The 20,070-nt window shown below is 45.8% G+C and overlaps 1 long non-coding RNA gene across 3 annotated transcripts in view; it reads left to right on the top strand.

Annotated features, from left to right (window-relative positions):
- Positions 1-312: 312 nt before the first annotated feature.
- Positions 313-20,070, top strand: part of LOC142766811 (uncharacterized) — a 29,699-nt gene continuing 9,941 nt past the window's right edge. For 2 of the 3 annotated variants that reach the window (XR_012884598.1, XR_012884597.1), the window contains exons 1-2: positions 313-566; positions 15,299-15,403. This is a non-coding gene — a long non-coding RNA (uncharacterized LOC142766811). The remainder of the gene's footprint in view (positions 567-15,298; positions 15,404-20,070) is intronic. The other variant, XR_012884599.1, reaches the window with a different exon arrangement.

Here is a 20,070-nt window from a genome sequence, read left to right as displayed (position 1 = left end):
AAAAGGAACAAAATGCGCGTTCCAAGCTGAAGGGCTCAGACAGACCGCCATCTTGTACTCTGCATCTTCACGAGCTGTCGAAGCGGACGTTGACAAAGTATGCATTTTCGGAATTCTTAAAGGGCCCTTAAATTAACCAATGCCTCCTACCAAAACAATTCAAGCCTACTCATTACTCCGGGCACGGCCTCTGACGTCACTCAGTTTCGGCCCTCGTATCTTGCCTATCGTGCGCATGAATGCTTCCGCTGTGCGAGATAGCAGGATTGCCAAGCTTCACGAAGCCTGTCGTAGCGTGCTGCTGTTTTTTTTTTTTTTTGCGACTGCATGAAGATGACCATGTTATTCTGCGTCTGTGAAGTGCTGCAGTGCTTAGTTCACCGAATGTTCGTGTAGCGTATACGCCTGCAGGCTCCCGCAACGGAACAATGCCCCGGGCCCAACTGTCGCCAATATTGACAATGTACCGAAGGTTCGAGTGTTTTCTTTTCCCAAGCGACGACAGGAAAGCGAAATGAGGGCGTGCCTTTCGTCGGAATGAGACGCGTTCTCTCCGTCATTCGAAGGTATGTGTGTCTATATACTACTTGCTTACATTTGAGTTTTAAAAGACAGACTTCTATCACACTTAGTTTTCTTTCTGTAAAATGATGACAAATAATGACGTGTGCGCTTTCGACATTTTAGCGGAAGCCTTTTCATTACATACATTTATATATGGGCGCCGCTGGCGCTCAGCCACACGATAAGGAGTCTTAGAATAGCGCACCGCGAGCCCTTGCGGTGTGGTCATTGACACTGCGCATGCGTCGTAACGCGAGTCGGCGTTTGCGTTCGCGGCCCGCATGTGGCCCGCAAGCGCTGGTTTCGAGGCTACGGTGTCGCTGCGATGGTGCGTTGCGGTTAGCAGCAGGGTAAACGCTATTCTAAAACTCATGTGGCGTCCGCTCCGCCCGCAACGCCCACAGCTATTGCAAACGGTATTCTAAAGCTCCCCGATAACGTAGCATCCCGAGACAGTGCTAGTAACTGCAGAAGATTTCGCCTTTTTGACGTGCGCGTTTGGCGAGACGGGGTCTGCTTGACGACAAAATGGCGGTGAGACGAAGTAGTCGCACCTTCACTCTCGACTAAACCGATTTCACAAGCGGAGCGATCGAGGCGTTTCACTCTTACGGAAAGACGGGCTAGTTGGTTTCGTTGAAGATTTAGCGCACGCACAAGCAGACACCGACGAAAAGGACACTGCGCTGGTCTCTGTGTCCCTTCCGTCTGTGTCCTCGTGTGTGGGTGCCATAACTTCAGTAGGCGTTGGACGTTCCGCTGCTCGCATGCCAAACACATCAAAATTAAGCAATAAAAGCGCGTGGTGTTAGGTTGTTAAATAGGCATTTTTCTTTCAGGGTCGGTAAAAATTTCGCTCTTTTTGCATAGCAAGCCGGGCTCCTTCGATAAATTTCTTTAGGAAAGAGGAGGAGGGTGGGGTGTCTGTTATTTGCCACGTAATATTTCTTACCACTGCTCCGACCTTTTTTTTTTTGGAGGGGGGGGGGGCATTTTAATTATGCGATAGTCTCTCCTCATCCTCCGCCTAATTTACTTCCTCCATAACGTACTGCTGCTCTTGAACCGAATTTGGATGTCTAGACACCTCAAAGATTTTCCTGTTTTCTAGCTTCTCCATAAAAAAGCACGTTGGCCAAAAAGCCTGCGATAAGTTTCTTTTTAAAATGTTTTTCAAGTGTGAACTCCAGTTCACACAGAAACACCAGTATACCATGTACACCGCTCCAAGAACAGGCCCGACAGTACAAACGTGGCACACTAAACAGAGAAAAGTGCGGAAGTTTGGCCAATGGGTAGGAACATTTTTTGCACATCTTCTGGTGTGTGTGTGTGTGTGTGTGTGTGTGTGTGTGTGTGTGTGTGTGTGTGTGTGTGTGTGTGTGTGTGTGTGTGTGTGTGTGTGTGTGTGTGTGTGTGTGTGTGTGTGTGTGTGTGTGTGTGTGTGTGTGTGTGTGTGTGTGTGTGTGTGTGTGTGTGTGTGTGTGTGTGTGTGTGTAACAAAAAATAATCAATGATATTATTTACTTCACTTATTTCGTCCCTTTGTTGGGCCATCAAACTTTTTTCTTATAAATCGGTCACATGGTCAATAGTGCACAGTGATTTCTTACGTTTAGCCCCGCCGCGGTGGTCTAGTGGCTAAGGTACTCGGCTACTGACCCGCAGGTCGTGGGTTCAAATCCCGGCTGCGGCGGCTGCAATTCCGATGGAGGCGGAAATGTTGTAGGCCCGTGTGCTCAGATTTGGGTGCACGTTAAAGAACCCCAGGTGGTCGAAATTTCCGGAGCCCTCCACTACGGCGTCTCTCATAATCATATGGTGGTTTTGGGACGTTAAACCCCACAAATCAATTTCTTACGTTTAGGTGAAATAACAAATGCTTACAAACAAATCGTCAAAGAATTTAAAGCGCAATACATTCCTTAAACCAGCTTTAATACTGACCCAAAATGTTAAATGAAGCTAGTATACATTTAAAACTCGCCACGTGTGTTTTATCTTTTCGCGGAAAACGGTGCTGGCACCGGCTTTACAGCCTGCCGTGTGTGCTCGCTCTAAACTCGTAGCGCAACTAAATTCCATAGAAGCTCATGCATTCAGTAGTTGACGGCTCGTTCTCACTGTCACCATCTACGTATATAGTGGACAACCAACTGCAAACAAAAAAATTGAAATAAAATATATCGTCACAACCAGAAGCGGTAGCGACATCGTGCATTTGCCATACGTGGCGCGGAAATGAAATCTTTAGTTTAACTCAAGTCAAGGTTATTGTATATTTCACATTCGGTTACATGGTTGAAATAGTATAGGAGGATTGATTGATTTGTGGGGTTTAACGTCCCAAAACCACCATATGATTATGAGAGACGCCGTAGTGGAGGGCTCCGGAAATTTTGACCACCTGGGGTTCTTTAACGTGCACCCAAATCTGAGTACACGGGCCTACAACATTTCCACCTCCATCGGAAATGTAGCCGCCACAGCCGGGATTTGATCCCGCGACCTGCGGGTCAGCAGCCGAGTACCTTAGCCACTAGACCACCGTGGCGGGGCATAGTATAGGAGGAGGTCCCAAAGTTTCATAGAAAATGACGGGGGGACCTCCTATGGGGACATGTATGGGGCAATTACAAAAAAAAAAGTACAGCAAAAGGTGCGAATTGCTGACCTTTTTTAAACGTGGCGTTATATATAAATGATTTTATTACGCCCTATGGCTCGCTAATTGCGTTCGCGAGAAAAAAGGAAGACCAACAAGAAAGATTAAAGAAGCAAGGTTGTTTTATTATCCAAATAACTTTCCAGATCGCATTGCATAAGACCCAACTGTTCACGAGCACAATAGCATAGTTCGAATATAGTTAGAGCACAATAGTTCGAAAACTCACGTTGCCCAATCGTGGGAAAACCTCTGCAGCGATACAGCAGCCTTGATGATATCGCTTTGCCAACCGTTGAGTAGAGCGGCTCGCTGCTTAGCACGTTGTGTACACTGTCACCAAAGGCGAGGGCACGCCAACCGTGCGCAAGCGAGTGGAGTCGCAGAATCGGCTATCAACACATTATGTGAGCTAGTTCAGCTCTGAATTGTCCCGCCCGTGAACATCACGTAAGCAAACAAATGAACTACGGAAGGTACGCACGAAATCATCGCGCAAAAGTTAGCGATGCCTCGTTGACCCGGCAATGCGCCGAAATAAACACGAGCCCTGATAGCATATGGTCTGTATACGCCGTTTAATTATAGCACTCGACCCAGAAATGAGGCAATCAACCGTTTAGCCGAGTGTCAGGCTAACCCTAAAGCAAAATTAACCTAGTGAACTTTGACACATATAAAATTACGACTACATAAAAAAATTATATTGAGTTTTTGGTTTTGGTTATCTCTCGCCTCCTCACCTAGTCGCGCTTCTCTCGTCGGAAGGCGTTGATGGCTGTGGCAATAGTTTTTTTTTACTCCATTCGTTCCAAGTTTCGCGAACGATATAATTTGACTACGCTCGCTCGGTCAAGGGGCGTGACGTCACGGTGGCAGTGAGCAGGCCTGAGATCTATAGGTCGCATTGCCTGTACTACCCCGCGTTCAAAGATGAGGGATTGATTTCGTCCATGCCTTCACTAACTTTTCTACAGGTTGTCGACTCTTCGCCACTTATTTTTCCTAAAAATATGCGCACAATGCCAACCTTAATACCACCAGGATTTCGCACTTCTCGTCTACACCGTTATCTATGCTCGCGCAGTCGAAAACGTTCAATTAAATTAAACCAGTCAATCGCGCAGTACAGTCAAGCAATACAAATATGAACATGTCGGCAACTGCATGACAAAACAGGCTAAAAGATTTTTGAAAGAAATATACTTTTTAGTGCGCAGGGAATGTTTCAGAAGGAAGACATATAGGACAGAGCGCGCTGTCCTATCTGTCTTCTTTCTGAAACGTTCCCTGCGCACTAAGAAAGTGTTTTTTTTTTTTATTAAGAAATGCAGTATCAATCAGCCAAAGTATCTTTTGAGGCTAAGAGACAATGCCCCGCCGCGGTGGTCTAGTGGCTAAGGTACTCGGCTGCTGACCCGCAGGGCGCGGGTTCGAATCCCGGCTGCGGCGGCTGCATTTCCGATGGAGGCGGAAATGTCGTAGGCCCGTGTGCTCATATTTGGGTGCACGTTAAAGAACCCCAGGTGGTCTAAATTTCCGGAGCCCTCCACTACGGCGTCTCTCATAATAATATAGTGGTTTTGGGACGTTAAACCCCACATATCAATCAATCGAGGCTAAGAGACAATGTGCAGCTGTCAATTTGCGTATATGGAACAATCGACAGCATCTAACAATGACCTCGCATGAGTCACTATTCTTGCGTCACGAAATGTGCCGCAAAGACGAGAGATCCTAGTGGAGCATAACAAGGTTGTTTTTATGTGTGTGTAATTTCAGAGCCTGGTGAGGGGTCATTTAAAAACCGAGAGGGCTCGTAGACTTTTTGTGAACTGTGTTCACATGCTGAGATTGTAAGAGGCTGTTACCAAGTGCCTGCCTATCTCCCCTGTTTGGCGAAGGGGTCTTCCTCTTATGTCTTACCTGTTTCTTTGTTTTTCTCTCCCCTTACATTCGTTTCGCAACGCTGGGCACACTTCAAACTGTGGAGCGCAGATTTAGCCAATAATTCGCAAGTAGTATTCACGTTCATTTTCGGTCTGCATTGTAGTCTACCTTGGCTTACGAAGAAATTGACTGCGTGTCTGCGTACTTCACTTCAAACGTCGTCGTGCGGAGCATCGCATTTTCAACGCTGCCTAAAAAAACACTAGGGTTTTTATAACTGTGTATATATGTATTTTTAGTAAAGGAACACACCACCTATTACTTACGTGATGATGTTACACCTCACATATACGTAATATTTGGTTTTTCACTGACTACGTTCACAAGTATGACCACAGCCGCCAGTTCAAAATGGCCGCACGTCTTTAGCAAGCGCTTAAACTTTGGCTGGGGGGCTGAATAATTTCGTTTGACAGACAAAACGTCAGACGGTCGGACAGGCCACAATTTTTGCGTTCAAGTATCCCAAGAAAGACTATCATTAAAAGAAAACTGCATGCTGGCTATTTCACAAAACGTACGTGGGGCAATTCATAGAACCAAGATTTTTTTTTCAATTCCACCCTAACTGGCCAGGTTCCTTGTGGAATCTTCCGTCAAAATACGCACTCTACAAAGTATAGAAATATCTGTCCGAGAGTGAGTGGCAACGTTAGAATGTAGGGGCTGGGGGGAACCGCTGACCTCACAAAAAGAGAATAAAAAAACCCAACAGTTGTTGTGACTAGAAATCTGAAGAGCCATTAAGTCTGTCTCTGCCAGATGATGTTTGAAGGGACAAATTTGGGGAAGCAGCTTCTCTAAAGCACGCCAGTCCACTTCCACCGTCCCTAACGGGATACACCAAGTTGCAACGGGAACATCGTTGTCTAAAAGAGGACGCACGAAAGCAGAGAATAAAAGCAAAGTGTATTCTACGCCAACTGTTCTACACCACAGTCACACTCACTTAAGAAGTGAGGGGGAAAGGGTCTCTGGCAAACGTAAGGAGCGCCACCTTTCTGGAGCTGACAGCGGTTTGATCCGAAAAGAAAACCGATGCCAAGAAATCTCTTTATTTGTTCGCGAGGCATCGCCCTCTTCAAGCCGAGGCAACACTCGAGCTGGTTGTCCGCGACAGGGAGGAAGACGTTCTTGAGCTGCCAAGACGATCCAGAAGGAACCAAACTTCTGCGGCCACTCGTACCACCTCCGAATTCCTGTAGTGGACTTCTTTTAGTGACTGCCACAATATGAAAACATCGTGCAGGAACGTAAACTGTGAAAACTTGGACCGAAAAGGGAAACGCCGCCTCGCCGCAGTGGCCTAGTGGCTAAGTTACTCGGCTGCTGAGCCGCAGGTCGTGGGTTCGAATCCCGGCTGTGGCGGCTGCACTTCCGATGGAGGCGGAAATGTTGTAGCTCAGATTTGGGTGCACGTTTAAGAACCCCAGGTGGTCCAATTTACGAAGCGCTCCACTACGGCGTCTCTCATAATCATGTGGTAGTTTTGGGACGTTAAACCGCACACATCTATCAAAAGGGAAACGCCAACTGCCAGCTCGAAGGTCGCTTAGCAGCATAAAAGTGGGGGGACACCAAAAGATGTCTGAGAAGCCTCGGGTGGTGAGTAGTGGCCTCCTGTCAATGAGGCACACATGCAGATTCACTCGAAAGCTTTAGGCATTTCAGCTTTGTGCAGGTTAATCGAATACTGGCTTACTCATGCCTCAACTATGAGACTGTGATGCAGGGTTCTTGTTGCTGATTTGTTTTTCTCCCGGGCTGAGCCTCAGAGAGTTTTGTTAATAAGGACAAAGCCGTTCGGTTTCCAAGAAACACACAAAAAGTTTAATTGAAAAGTAAGAAGGCAAAGATTCCTCACAAAACAAAACACTTAATAAACAGTTGACTGGACATGACGAAACACATCTGTAAACACCCAACAAGAACGTTCAAAGTCAGTAACTAAACCTAACGTTCGAAAGAGGCTGAGTGATGGGAGTAGCGCAAGAGTATCGGTGCAGTCTCACCCACAAGTTGGTTTTCGGCGGTGATGAGAAACCGGAACGCCGTGACTCCTGCGTCAGTGCGTGGGCTGGACGAGGACGAGGGAACGCTGGCTGCTGGCGACACGTCGAAAAGCCCTACCAAATCGTGATGGTTTCGGCTTGAGGAGCGTGGACACGTCGGAGACGGGAGAACGCAGGCTGGTGGCGACGCGTCCGGGAACTAGGGTCGACCTAGTCAAGCAGCTGGGCGCACAGCTCGGGCCCGGAGCCCGACGGCTGTAGCTCGCCTGCCGGAACCAAAGTCCGCAGGCCCTGGAAAGGAGTTCAGGACCGGATGGCCACGGTCCTTTGGAGCGGGAACCCGACAGCAGGAGGCCCCGGCCGGTGGAAGTCCTGTAGGCTCGGGTCCGGAACCCAACGGCCCATCTTCAGCGCCCGGTCCGGTGACGACCTTCCGCTTGCACTGCCTGCCTCGAATTCCCCTTGCTCTGGTCCCCCCAGGCTCCTGCTTCAGCTCTGGCCCACTTGTCTCGTTCTCATTGGAGATACTGCTGTTTCGTGGTGTCAGGCCATTGGGCCTTGAAATCTCCGTGTTCGCTGCCCATTGGATGTTTTACCTTTTGTTTACTTCACGTCCTGCCACGCATCCTCGTGCTTGACGCTCTTTAACGTCGTCATTCTTGTTTAAGCAGCACCGCACGTGCACTCTGGTATTTCTCCTTTTGTTTTTTTTTTTTTCCGTGACGCGCACTTTTCGAAGGCGCGCACTTTGAACGCGCACCACACATCACATACGCCCCCCTTTTATTCAAGTTTTTTTTTTTTTTAGAAAAAAAAAAACTGCCGATGAGTGCGCGTTCTGCACTACGTCACAATTAAACCACATATTTGCACCACGCAGTTCAACACATCACCGGGCTACAGTTCGCTACATCGTCCAAATGTCCACACTTAAACTTTAGATTCACCCAATTGCATTTAAAAGTTCTGAAACCCGGAATAAACCTTTTTACTACAAAATCGACTATGGACAAAGCTACTTGTGTCCGCATCTAAAAGTCGAAGTCCAGAAAGAGCTACCGGTTTTCTAACCCTACACTCAGGTTATCGCGTCCCAAACCAGACGCACTGCCCTTCTCGCACGTTTCGAAAGTAACTGTGGCAAACATGCTTTTATGCACTTTCGCTGAAACGCGTGTCTGCGCCCCCGCCGGCCACATGAACGCTTACCGGTCACAGAGGAACAGGGCGCGGTCTCGAGCCGTCGGCGTCGACACGAAACGCACTGAGACACGAATGTCCAAATGCCACAATCTCTCACACAAATGCTTTCTTTTAGTTCACCATCTAATGAACACAAGCTCGGGGTGCCCTCAGCAAGCCCAAACGCTCCGACAAGCGTGTGAGGTTCCTGGATTCTTGAGAAGGGATGCCGTTGTGCTCGGTCATTATACAGCTCATCTTGAGTGGACTTAATTATAGGTTCAAAACCAATCACGTTCTCAGGTTCAAGACCCTGTCTGGCATTCTCCATACCTACTATCGAGCCCACCTCCGATTCGATACTGTTTATTTTGAAGAGTGCTTCAGCACTCCCATCGTGTTTTCTCGGACAAATAGCAGTTACGCTATCCTGTGAACTAGAATCCCCTCTCTCTCTGAGTGAGATATACGTATGGTCTAGGACCATTGACGTGGTGCCTGCTGCTACCTCTGTCGGTACAAAACAATCAGTGGCCACTATATCAGAGCCTTCATGGCATTCGCTGCCATCTTCCCAATGACGTTCTAGCGCTCCTTCCATGGAGCTATTGAGAGGTAGCCCTACCCCTTCCCGAAATGTGCTCGGCCTCTGAGACGTTCTGATACACACCTCATTCTGAATGGAGCGTCTTTGTTCCCTGCTATCGAAGCTTTGCTCCACAACATTTTCCACAGCTTCTAGGTCGCCCATATCCAGGCGCTCTTCTTCATAGGTGCTTGGCCTCTCAGAGGTCCCCAAGCAGCTAACGGAAGTAATATGTTCCCAGCCAGAGGAGCTTTCCGTCGCTTCAACAAACTCCTCATGACTCCTGCCTTCTTGGCTGTCCACCTCTCTGCCTTCCTCTATCTGAGCTTCTCGCTCCGAAGTAAGGCTGTCGCGAGGCTCGAGGCCAACCTTGCAGGAATCGACTTCCCTCCAGCAAACGCTGCTATCGGAGCAAACATTCACCGCTTGCTCGACCTTCTGCATCGCCAGCTGCCCCCTTTTCGCCATCGCAAGCTCGAGTCGCCGCTCGAAGTCCACCCTCTCTAATTGGAGCTGCTGCTTCAGTATGCGTGTCTGACGCTCTAGCAACACTTTATTTTCACGCGTTACGCGCTCTAGCTCCTCCTTCTTAGCTCTAAGCACCAATTCAAGCTTTTCCTTCGCCGCCTTTCGTTCTGCAGCCCGTTGCTCACGCTCCCTCTCCATCCGCTCCTCGTACCATACTCTAAACTCCGCTCCCGTCAGTCCCATTTTATCCGCCAACTCAATTAACTCCCACGTGTTCGTCATCGTGTTAACCGCGTCAAAAAAAATCTACTGGAAAAACAAACGACTTTGTCCTGTCGCGGACGCCAATTTGTGATGCAGGGTTCTTGTTGCTGATTTGTTTTTCTCCCGGGCTGAGCCTCAGAGAGTTTTGTTAATAAGGACAAAGCCGTTCGGTTTCCAAGAAACACACAAAAAGTTTAATTGAAAAGTAAGAAGGCAAAGATTCCTCACAAAACAAAACACTTAATAAACAGTTGACTGGACATGACGAAACACATCTGTAAACACCCAACAAGAACGTTCAAAGTCAGTAACTAAACCTAACGTTCGAAAGAGGCTGAGTGATGGGAGTAGCGCAAGAGTATCGGTGCAGTCTCACCCACAAGTTGGTTTTCGGCGGTGATGAGAAACCGGAACGCCGTGACTCCTGCGTCAGTGCGTGGGCTGGACGAGGACGAGGGAACGCTGGCTGCTGGCGACACGTCGAAAAGCCCTACCAAATCGTGATGGTTTCGGCTTGAGGAGCGTGGACACGTCGGAGACGGGAGAACGCAGGCTGGTGGCGACGCGTCCGGGAACTAGGGTCGACCTAGTCAAGCAGCTGGGCGCACAGCTCGGGCCCGGAGCCCGACGGCTGTAGCTCGCCTGCCGGAACCAAAGTCCGCAGGCCCTGGAAAGGAGTTCAGGACCGGATGGCCACGGTCCTTTGGAGCGGGAACCCGACAGCAGGAGGCCCCGGCCGGTGGAAGTCCTGTAGGCTCGGGTCCGGAACCCAACGGCCCATCTTCAGCGCCCGGTCCGGTGACGACCTTCCGCTTGCACTGCCTGCCTCGAATTCCCCTTGCTCTGGTCCCCCCAGGCTCCTGCTTCAGCTCTGGCCCACTTGTCTCGTTCTCATTGGAGATACTGCTGTTTCGTGGTGTCAGGCCATTGGGCCTTGAAATCTCCGTGTTCGCTGCCCATTGGATGTTTTACCTTTTGTTTACTTCACGTCCTGCCACGCATCCTCGTGCTTGACGCTCTTTAACGTCGTCATTCTTGTTTAAGCAGCACCGCACGTGCACTCTGGTATTTCTCCTTTTGTTTTTTTTTTTTCCGTGACGCGCACTTTTCGAAGGCGCGCACTTTGAACGCGCACCACACATCACAGAGACACGTTTTTTTTTTTTTTTTTGTTCCTGGACAGAGATGCCCGACTCCCCTTAAGGGCTGTAGGAGATGGATGCTGATCCTTGAGTCGCGGAACCACTACCACCACCACTATTATTATTATTATTATTATTATTATTATTATTATTATTATTATTATTATTATTATTATTATTATTATTATTATTATTCACACATTCTGCGTGAGTGCACCCATTTCTACGCGCAAAGACAAGAACTCACTGCAGCTCTGGATAGACTAGACGATCGGCCTTTGTCGGAACAAAGGATTCTGGGTCATTGGCCGAGCCCATCCTCAGCCCAGAAGGCTTTGAAAGCTTTGCTGCGCTTTTTGTGGACAACTGGCCTCAGAGACAGACTTCAGTGTCTTATACTCTTTGATGTTGCCTTTCCTCTGTCGCAATTTTTTTTCGTAATTTCTCCCTCTCTTCGCAACATTTCTTTTTAACATCTTTCATTCCCCTCACCCCTTTCCCCAGCACAGGGTAGCCAGCCGGTCTAAGAACTGGCTAACCTCCCTGTCTTTCCGCTTAAACTTTCTTCCTCCTCCATTATTATTATTATTATTATTATTATTATTATTATTATTATTATTATTATTATTATTATTATTATTATTATTATTATTATTATTATTATTATTATTATTATTATTATTATTATTATTATTATTATTATTATTATTCAACATCTGTGTTGTCGAAATGCATTGACTCACAACTGAACGAGTCGAACTGGTAACCCAGATACATGCAAACAGTGGCTTATGCTGGCGAAACTTTGAGTCTCCTATACTTCAAGATACTTATCGTTCAACACCCATATACGACAAGCAATGGTTTCTTTTTTTTTGCAATTTTCTATAATCTCAGGCCAGAAAAAAATAAAATGCCATAATATAAAAGTGTGAACACCCATCAGACGCGCCTAAGGATGAAAGATGGGCTGCTTGAAGGCCTTCCGATGTAACGTTAAGCAGCGGAGGCATACCATGGCCGAAATCTTTGATGCATGAGGCTTACTCTGATTTATAATGCATCAGAAAAGGGTATTTGCCTCTAGTAGAGCCTACTTGCTGTGTTGACACTCTGCGAGCTTTATGGCAGCGACGTAGTAAACATTAATTTTGTGTGTAACGTATACAGGGAGGTGCCCTTATTCATGTTCGAAACTCCACGTTTGATACTTTTGGCGTTAAAGGCTCACCCTTGAGTTCAAGCTACGCTTGAACTGGGAATTGCTGGCGGCCGGGCTAGGTGGTCGTGATTCAGCTTGAATTAACTTGAAGAGGACCAAATACAACACGGACAACAGAAAATCACACAGCTCTGTCCGTACTTGCCTGTTTGTCATCCGTTTTGTACTTCGCACGGCACTTGGATATGGACACTACACTGTCCTTTGGGTATGAATTATGTTTAGAAAAGCTACGCCGGGACGTCATGAGATTGAACGAGAATAGTGTTTCAGTGTCGTTCCCTATAACCTTCCGTTCCCTATGGGTACCGCATATTCTCGTAGTGGGGTTGAATCTTAGTAAAGACGGCAAGGATACGCTTAGACGGCATTCTGGTGAGCGTACATCTAGCAAAAAAGGGTGGCAAACAAGCAATAGAGTGAAATGGCGTTGTGACTTGCAAAAATGTCCTTTATTCGGAAAAAAATATTAAAATGCTAAGATTGTAAAATTAAAAAAAAAGACACTTCCAAACAGGCACATTGCTCTGTTATGAAATTACCCCTTACTGTCAAGTATTTGTGACTAAAATCTCCGGCATATATGGTCTGATGTTAAAACGTATACAGTACAATTTCCTAGTGGGTTATTTTCGCAGTTACGCTTTCAACCATTAGGCTTGTCCATACCTGCCTCTTTCTGATTCAAACATAAACAAGTATCCAGCTTGATCAGAAAGAGAGAGCAAGAGAATATTTAAAACGCGAACCAGTGTGGAGTAAGTTCTGGGGAAGAGTGTGAAGTAGAAGTAGTGGGATACCAGTCAGGATAGGCTAATAATCACTCGAACAAATTGCGTTCAGCATATAGTCCAGTCCACCCCACAGGAAATGCAGGAATCGAGCTCACAATGTAATCCTCGAGTTCGCAAGAGTAGGATATATCCCCGAGGCAGCGCAGCAGTGACATTAGGGGATGCTCGGCAAACAAGGGTTCCGGGAGGGGACATCTCATGCCGCTTGTAATCTAATTGCCTTGTTTGTTCGTCAGTCTACGAGCAGCGTAATGCAGAGACCGGCTTATTTTTTAGAGCAGTCTATATCGAACATTTCCAAGAGGAAGGATACTTGTGCGAAACATTCATTGCATATGTCATGACCCGTTTTCTTGTATTTGCTCCCATATTCTGTTCCTGTGTTCATTGCTAATGAATTGGCAAACAAAACATTTACTGATCAACAGAAGTGAATGGCGTGTCGACTGTTATGTACACATGAGCGAATACGTCTCCATAAGGACCAGACATGTGCACTGCTATTTTGTGCAGGTGGTATCGCATGTTAACTAGGAACATTATCAGAGACGTTAACCCATATATGCCCAGTGTGCTACATGTAGGACGGTGAAACTATTCAGTGTAGCTCGAATGTTTTTTTTTCTGTAAAAAAGGTAGCACCACTTGAGGTAGTGTTTATGATGCCTCGTCACATGCAAGTCTAGGTGATCGCTGGGCTACAAATAGCCACGTGCCTGCAGTCACAAAATGGCTATTTTGCGTGCATGTAGCTGAGCGCCATACTGTGGGAAAGAAATATAATACAGAGTCAAATTGTTCTTGATGCTGCTGAAAATTTTTGTCGACTGTTCGTCAGTTATTGGGTGTGAAGTAACTTTCGTATGAGAGTGATGGGCGCTAATGTTTTTTGTTCGCCGTGTGTCAAACATTAGTGTCCTACATACTGGACAGCTCCAAAATCATTGTTTAAAAAAGCTTTTTTTAATAAAAGCTTTATTTTGTTTTCTGAGATCATAGAAGCAATCATTTTGGGAAAATGAATTAAGTTTTGTTAATTTTCCCGGGCATATATGGGTTAATCATAAACTTTCGGACATTTTTTTATCTTTGTGTTGGCGTTATTTGATATGTGCGTATGAGTGTGCTTTTGCATATGTGTGCTTGGAGATGTGTGTTCAACGTTCACTCAAGGGCTAAGGAGTAGTCGGCGCCTTACTTGAGCGCTAATATCTCCCTATATATCGCATCAATAAAAAAATAAAATCAAGTTCACATCCTTTCACTGCTATTTGGTTGTGGCTTTCTAGTGGTACGCGTTAAATCACCGAGTCTATCTCAAAGTCGGTGCTTACGCAACCCGACAGAGCAGAATCCGGGAAAAAATTTGGTTAAAAATTTCTACGTGGTGTCTCCTCTAGGAGTAGTCAAATTTATGCATGCGTAAGCGAAGAATTTCATATTACTCGTAAAAAAAAGTTCACTCACAATTACGATGCTACCTAATGCAAATCCAGAGTTCAGCTTCACTTTGGGGCAACTCCAAATGTGTATTAGAAATTCCGGCGTTCCGAAAGGTATCCACTAGACTTGCCATAAATAATGATTTTTGTGAAGTATATGACAGCACCCCACGCGCCATTATTCGCCACACTGCGGATAAGCGAATTACCCGCAAGATATCTGTTACGTACCACCGCCTTGTTTCTTCATTCATACGGGGCTACAAACCTGCGCATTAATAAAATTTGGGCGTGCATAGGAACGAAGCAGCGCGTCTGATGATTGAGGCATGACATACGTATACTAGCAGTATATAGCGCATGCCTGGGTCAACCGCCGATTAGAAGGTTAAATCGATTGCCTTAACAGTTATCTCTCACGCAGATCCCAGCGCGTACCGCTTTGATAGGTCCGTCATGCACAGATAAGTTTCCGTGCCTTCTTTCCATTTCGCCTTTGTGTGTCTCTTCGGTATTTAGTCGGCGTTCGTAGTGTCGTGACTTCCTTCACGTGACCGTGTTTGCACGTCGTGCCTCTTCAAAAGCAATGCTTACCAAGTGGCCCAACTCTATTCTTCTGGTAACCAACAGGAAGTGACGTACTAGCGAGGCTACCAGGCAAGGTTCATGGAGAATTCTGTATTTTCGTGGAAGAGAAATACTCTTTTTTTATGACTCCGTATGCTAATGAAGGTATGAAGCACCGGCTCCTTGAATTTATGTTTTTTCATTGCTGCGCTCTTATCAACCTTCGTTTCAGGAACCCTGCACGACGCCGAACCGGCATCGTGAAACATGCGCGAACGTGGAGGAATACGGGGGGCTTTTGTTGGGCTCAGCTTTGATCTCAACTCTTGAATTCACGATTCAAGCGAAAGGAAAACGTATAAAAAAGAGAGAGGGTATAGAAATTGTGTGTATTTCACGTTTTTTTTTATTTTTTATTTTTTTTTGTCGTCTTCGTGCAGCTTCGAGGGTGAGCTCTCCTGCCTTACCCGAGTGTGGCCAATATCCTGAACAGCGGTAGTCGTTGCTTCGAGCTTCTTTTTATCAGCTGGCCAATCAGGAGCGGAGTGAGTAATTATGTGAAAGCCGAATCGCCGGCTGGTCTCTCTGAGAGTATATAGGTGAAACAACTGTCTCTGAGAGTATATAGGTGAAGGCGCTGAAGCACTGTTCACTGGTTTATTGCTGGGATGTGCTACAACGCATATGCAGAAGCTCTGCGCAGAATAAGAAAAACACAGTATCAGCGAAGAAATATATATATATATATATATATATATATATATATATATATATATATATATATATATATATATATATATATATATATATATATATATATATATATATATATATATATATATATATATATAGTGGGAGTAATAATTCAATGGGCCAGTTAGTCTTCGTGAAGTTATGGGATATAACACAACGGGAGCGTTGTCAACAAGGATAAATATATTTATTTCCCAACAGTTTCGGGAGGGGTCCTCCCTTCATCAGGGGATCAGTTCCCGAAGCTGTTGGGAAATAAATATATTTATCCTTGTTGACAACGCTCCCGTTGTGCCAATATGCCCATATATATATATATATATATATATATATATATATATATACAGTATATATATATATATATATATATATATATATATATATATATACAGTATATATATATATATATATATATATATATATATATATATATATATAGTGAGAGTGAGAGAGAGACAAGACGTTATGTCAGATGAGTCGGCAAAACAAGTCACGCTTGTTACAACTATAACTGATTTCACTGTTATGCGTGAAATCAATGTACACTGACGCAAACATTGTCGTGTTCTCGAATGCGTTAAGCTTCACAACCTCACGTATTTTTGCTCTCTGTTGATTTTTGTTTCAGGACAATGGTAATAAATATCTGTCAATGTACAACCTCAAATGGACTCGTATACAGTTCAAACGGAGAAAGCTTTTGGATGAGTCGGGCATTAGCAAACTGCTTGCGCTTGCTGAACCTTGAGTAAGGAAGCATGACTGCGGCACCCTTTCAAGTTATGAGTGCCTTTGTAAGTTTTTACGTTGGTCGAGGTAATTTACAGGTAAGACTAACGGCGTCTCTAGTACCGATTCCTTTTTTTTTCTTGGTCACTCACGAGAAAAGCGTACGGATCAAAGTTAAAAGAAATACTCTTCCAGCTCGTCCAAAAGTCTTTAGTTATGCGCTTTCGATACGGACTGCTCCTGTTCGAATCGAGTCTCCTGACACGTCGACCCTTTAAAAGCACTTTACTAGAACGTTCCTCAATGGAAACCCAGGGGAGTGTTCTGACAAGACGCTCCCAGGTAACGTGGTGCTCTTCAAGAGAAAAAAAAACATCCTTACTCCTTTTCTTCTGCTTTTTCTGACTCGTACTGTACAGCTCCTCGAAGTTCTCGCTTTTTTCTTTTTTTTTTTTGAAACGGACACGCATTTTGTGCTTTACAACTGAATGTGACCGTCAAAGTTTTCAAAATAGAATTTCCTGCTTCAATTTCACCTCTAATACTCGTCTATTTTCTATACTGGACGAAATAATAATTTGTTTACGAACACTTCATCACCGAAAATTTGGCAGTCTACCCAAGGTGTGCGCATTATCGCAATGTCTCTCTCACATTGAGTGGCGCATAAGGCGAATACAAAGCTCTCGCTTCCTTTCATCCTTCTCTTTCTTATTCCTCGTCTTTGTCTTTTCTATGTCTTTCATTTCTATTATTATCCCTTTCCCCCACCCCAAGTGTAGGGTAGCCAACCGAGCCAAGCATGGTTAACCTCCCTGACGTTCCTCTCTATTTATTATCTCTCTATATATATCTTCTTTCCGACCCTTTTACCCACCCCCGTACAGGGTAGAAAACCAGTTATTCTAGGTTAACCTTCCTGTCTCTTCCTTTTATTTATTTCTCTCTCTATTTCGCTTCCTGTTCTTTGGCTTGTGTCCACGCCTAACTACGCACAAACACACTCATCAGCCTGCTGTCAACCGCGAAAGTCGGAGTGAGTCCCTTTCCGTCGAGGTGTCACGGTCGGCGAGTTATACTGTAGGCTTGGGATCATGCGGACGCTACTGGAGCCGCTGAAACAAGTGACCGTGGTGGGGAAGATGGCCGGATCAAAGAAGCAGGAAGCGGAAGTGCCCGGAACGATACACAGCACCCGCGCCAAGATCCGCATCCGCCCTGTTGTATTCCGCCACTCTTTCGGCTATTGTACCTGTTTGCCTCGGTGGACCAGTGAACATGGTAGCGTATTGTGTTCTGCTCCTTCTATTTTGCGCTTCTTTTTTGTTTTGAAAGGCGACTGAGAAATAGCAGGAGGAAGTGTAACAAGACTGAAAGTTGGGGTAGATAGTTGTAGTTCATGATGGAACGCCAGAGCAACTACACACAAACAGAAGAAAGAAGGTACACAGACCGCAGCACTGACAACAGATCTTTGTTTTCAGCAATGACAGTTATAAGAACAACCATCCTTCATGTTTCCCGCGTGTGCAAATTGAAGAAAGGCACAAGTCGCTCCGTATCAAGAAAAATAAAACCAAGTGAACACAAAAAAAAACATTGTTCATCAATGTCACTCAACTGGTCTGACGATTAATTCTCACAATCATGTAACGTCCCCAATGCTCACTGATATATGAAATATATTGTTTCCTAATGTAGTGAGTGTAGTTCAACACATTCAACTCTCTAACAAACTTATATCTTTCCAAGTTTTCACACGCGCGAACATGCACAAATTTCAAAAAAAAAAAATAGCGAACGTTGCACTGAGCTGTGCAAGTCTTGAAACAGTACCACTGGACGACTCTAAATAGACTAATCTGATTGCTTCTATACTGTTTCTAGGCCTTGGCTAGGTGATGCAGGCTCTTTCTAGGTTTGTTATAGGTCGTTCCTGGGCTTTATCTAGGTGATCATTTATTCTCAGCGCAGAGGGGTTCGGGTTGAACAACACACAGGCAGGTCACGGGCGCTTCGTCATTAGCGTTGACCTAATAGGCTAGCCGCACAAATCACGACTAGCCTATGAACAGCTTTGACGTTTAAAGCCGCTTTTCACACGATAGCAGCATAAGAGCCCACGCCGCAGACGACGCGTTGTCCGCAAACACTACAGAAGACGGCAAAGTGTGCACGTTTCTTCAGTTGTTCAACAGGTATAGTGTGAAATAATACGAGGCACGAAGAAAGTGATCAAGCGAAGAGACAGAAAGACGCAAGGGACCGGAGACATGCAAGAGCACGACCATCCACGCCGACTCTTAATCAAGAGATTACGGTCGACTGAGCGCGCGAAATGCGAGATTAGAGAGCGTAATCAGATTAGTGCGTCATAGTTCTGGAGTAAACAGTTGTCCAATGGTACATCGTCGTGCTCTGCAACCAGTAGCTAAGGTTTTTAGCGCCGCTGTGCAAAAATGTAGGATCAATCACCAATACCGTAGGAAAATGGGATGAGTGATTATTTGTGCTTACTCCTGAAACCAACTACGGAAATTCGATTAAAAAGAAGCAGTAGTCACCATCATCATTAACAGCCTCACCATGGTGGTCTAGTGGCTAAGGTACTCGGCTGCTGACCCGCAGGTCGCGGGATCAAATCCCAGCTGTGGCGGCTGCATTTCCGATGGAGGCGGAAATGTTGTCGGCCCGTGTACTCAGATTTGGGTGCACGTTAAAGAACCCCAGGTGGTCAAAATTTCCGGAGCCCTCCACTACGGCGTCTCTCATAATCAAATGGTGGTTTTGGGACGTTAAACCTCACAAATCAATCAATCAATCAATCAATCATCATCATTGACAGCTCATTTTATGTATACTGCCGGAAAAACAACCCTCCCATTTAAATCGTCTCGTGGTTGTGACTTTGACGAAGGCAGCATGCAGTCAGCGTATCCGAAATGAAAATCTTTATTTGGCCGAGTTGGTGGCCCAGAAATTCACAATCAAACTAAGCAATGCGTGCTGTACTGACATCAGCAAACGCAACGTCGGCTGTCGATGAAACCGATCCTCGCTGGTTCACGTTCTCTTACGCATCAAACTTTATAAAAGCGTCTCGCTCAGCTTTAAGCTCTGCTGCAAGTCAACTGGTTGTAGCTGCGAAACGTGGGCGGTTTCCGATAGTTCCCACGGTCCTAAAGAGCCACCTGCCGTCATCCTCGCGCTTCCAGCTTTACGAATCAGGTTCGCAGGTGGCTGAAGTACTGTCTCGCCCATCGATGTGCAGGGTATATCACCTAGCTGTAAACCACGTAAGATATTTTTTTATATGAACAGCGCAAAAACACGGTCATGGAGAGACAAAGCCCAGGACAAGCACTGGCCCGCGAACTTGCCAGTGGTGTTCCTAACGGCAAAGATGGCTTCTTGACTTTGCACGTGTGCAAAGTCACCGAAACTCTGGTCCCTTGAAACTCTGGTCCTTTGAAACTCTGGTCCCTTGAAACTGCACTCCGCAGTTTCAAGGGACCAGAGCTGTGGACAAGAGTAACGACGAGCAAGCGAACACAATCAGTGAGGGTGCGCAGATGGCGACAGAAAAGAGTGGTTGCGCAAGCAAACCAGCAATGGCACTTTCTGACTGAGAGCTCTGGTTCTTTGAATGCAGAGATTTGCGCAGAGGCTCACTGCGTCAGATAATGCGTAGAGGTTTGCGCAGGCGGTTACTGAGATTGTCATTTTTTTT

The sequence above is a fragment of the Rhipicephalus microplus genome, chromosome 7 (assembly GCF_043290135.1).
Source record: "Rhipicephalus microplus isolate Deutch F79 chromosome 7, USDA_Rmic, whole genome shotgun sequence".
Lineage (NCBI taxonomy): Eukaryota > Metazoa > Arthropoda > Arachnida > Ixodida > Ixodidae > Rhipicephalus > Rhipicephalus microplus.
The sequence above is the reverse complement of the archived record's forward strand: the minus strand, read 5'-3'. Positions and strand labels throughout refer to the sequence as shown.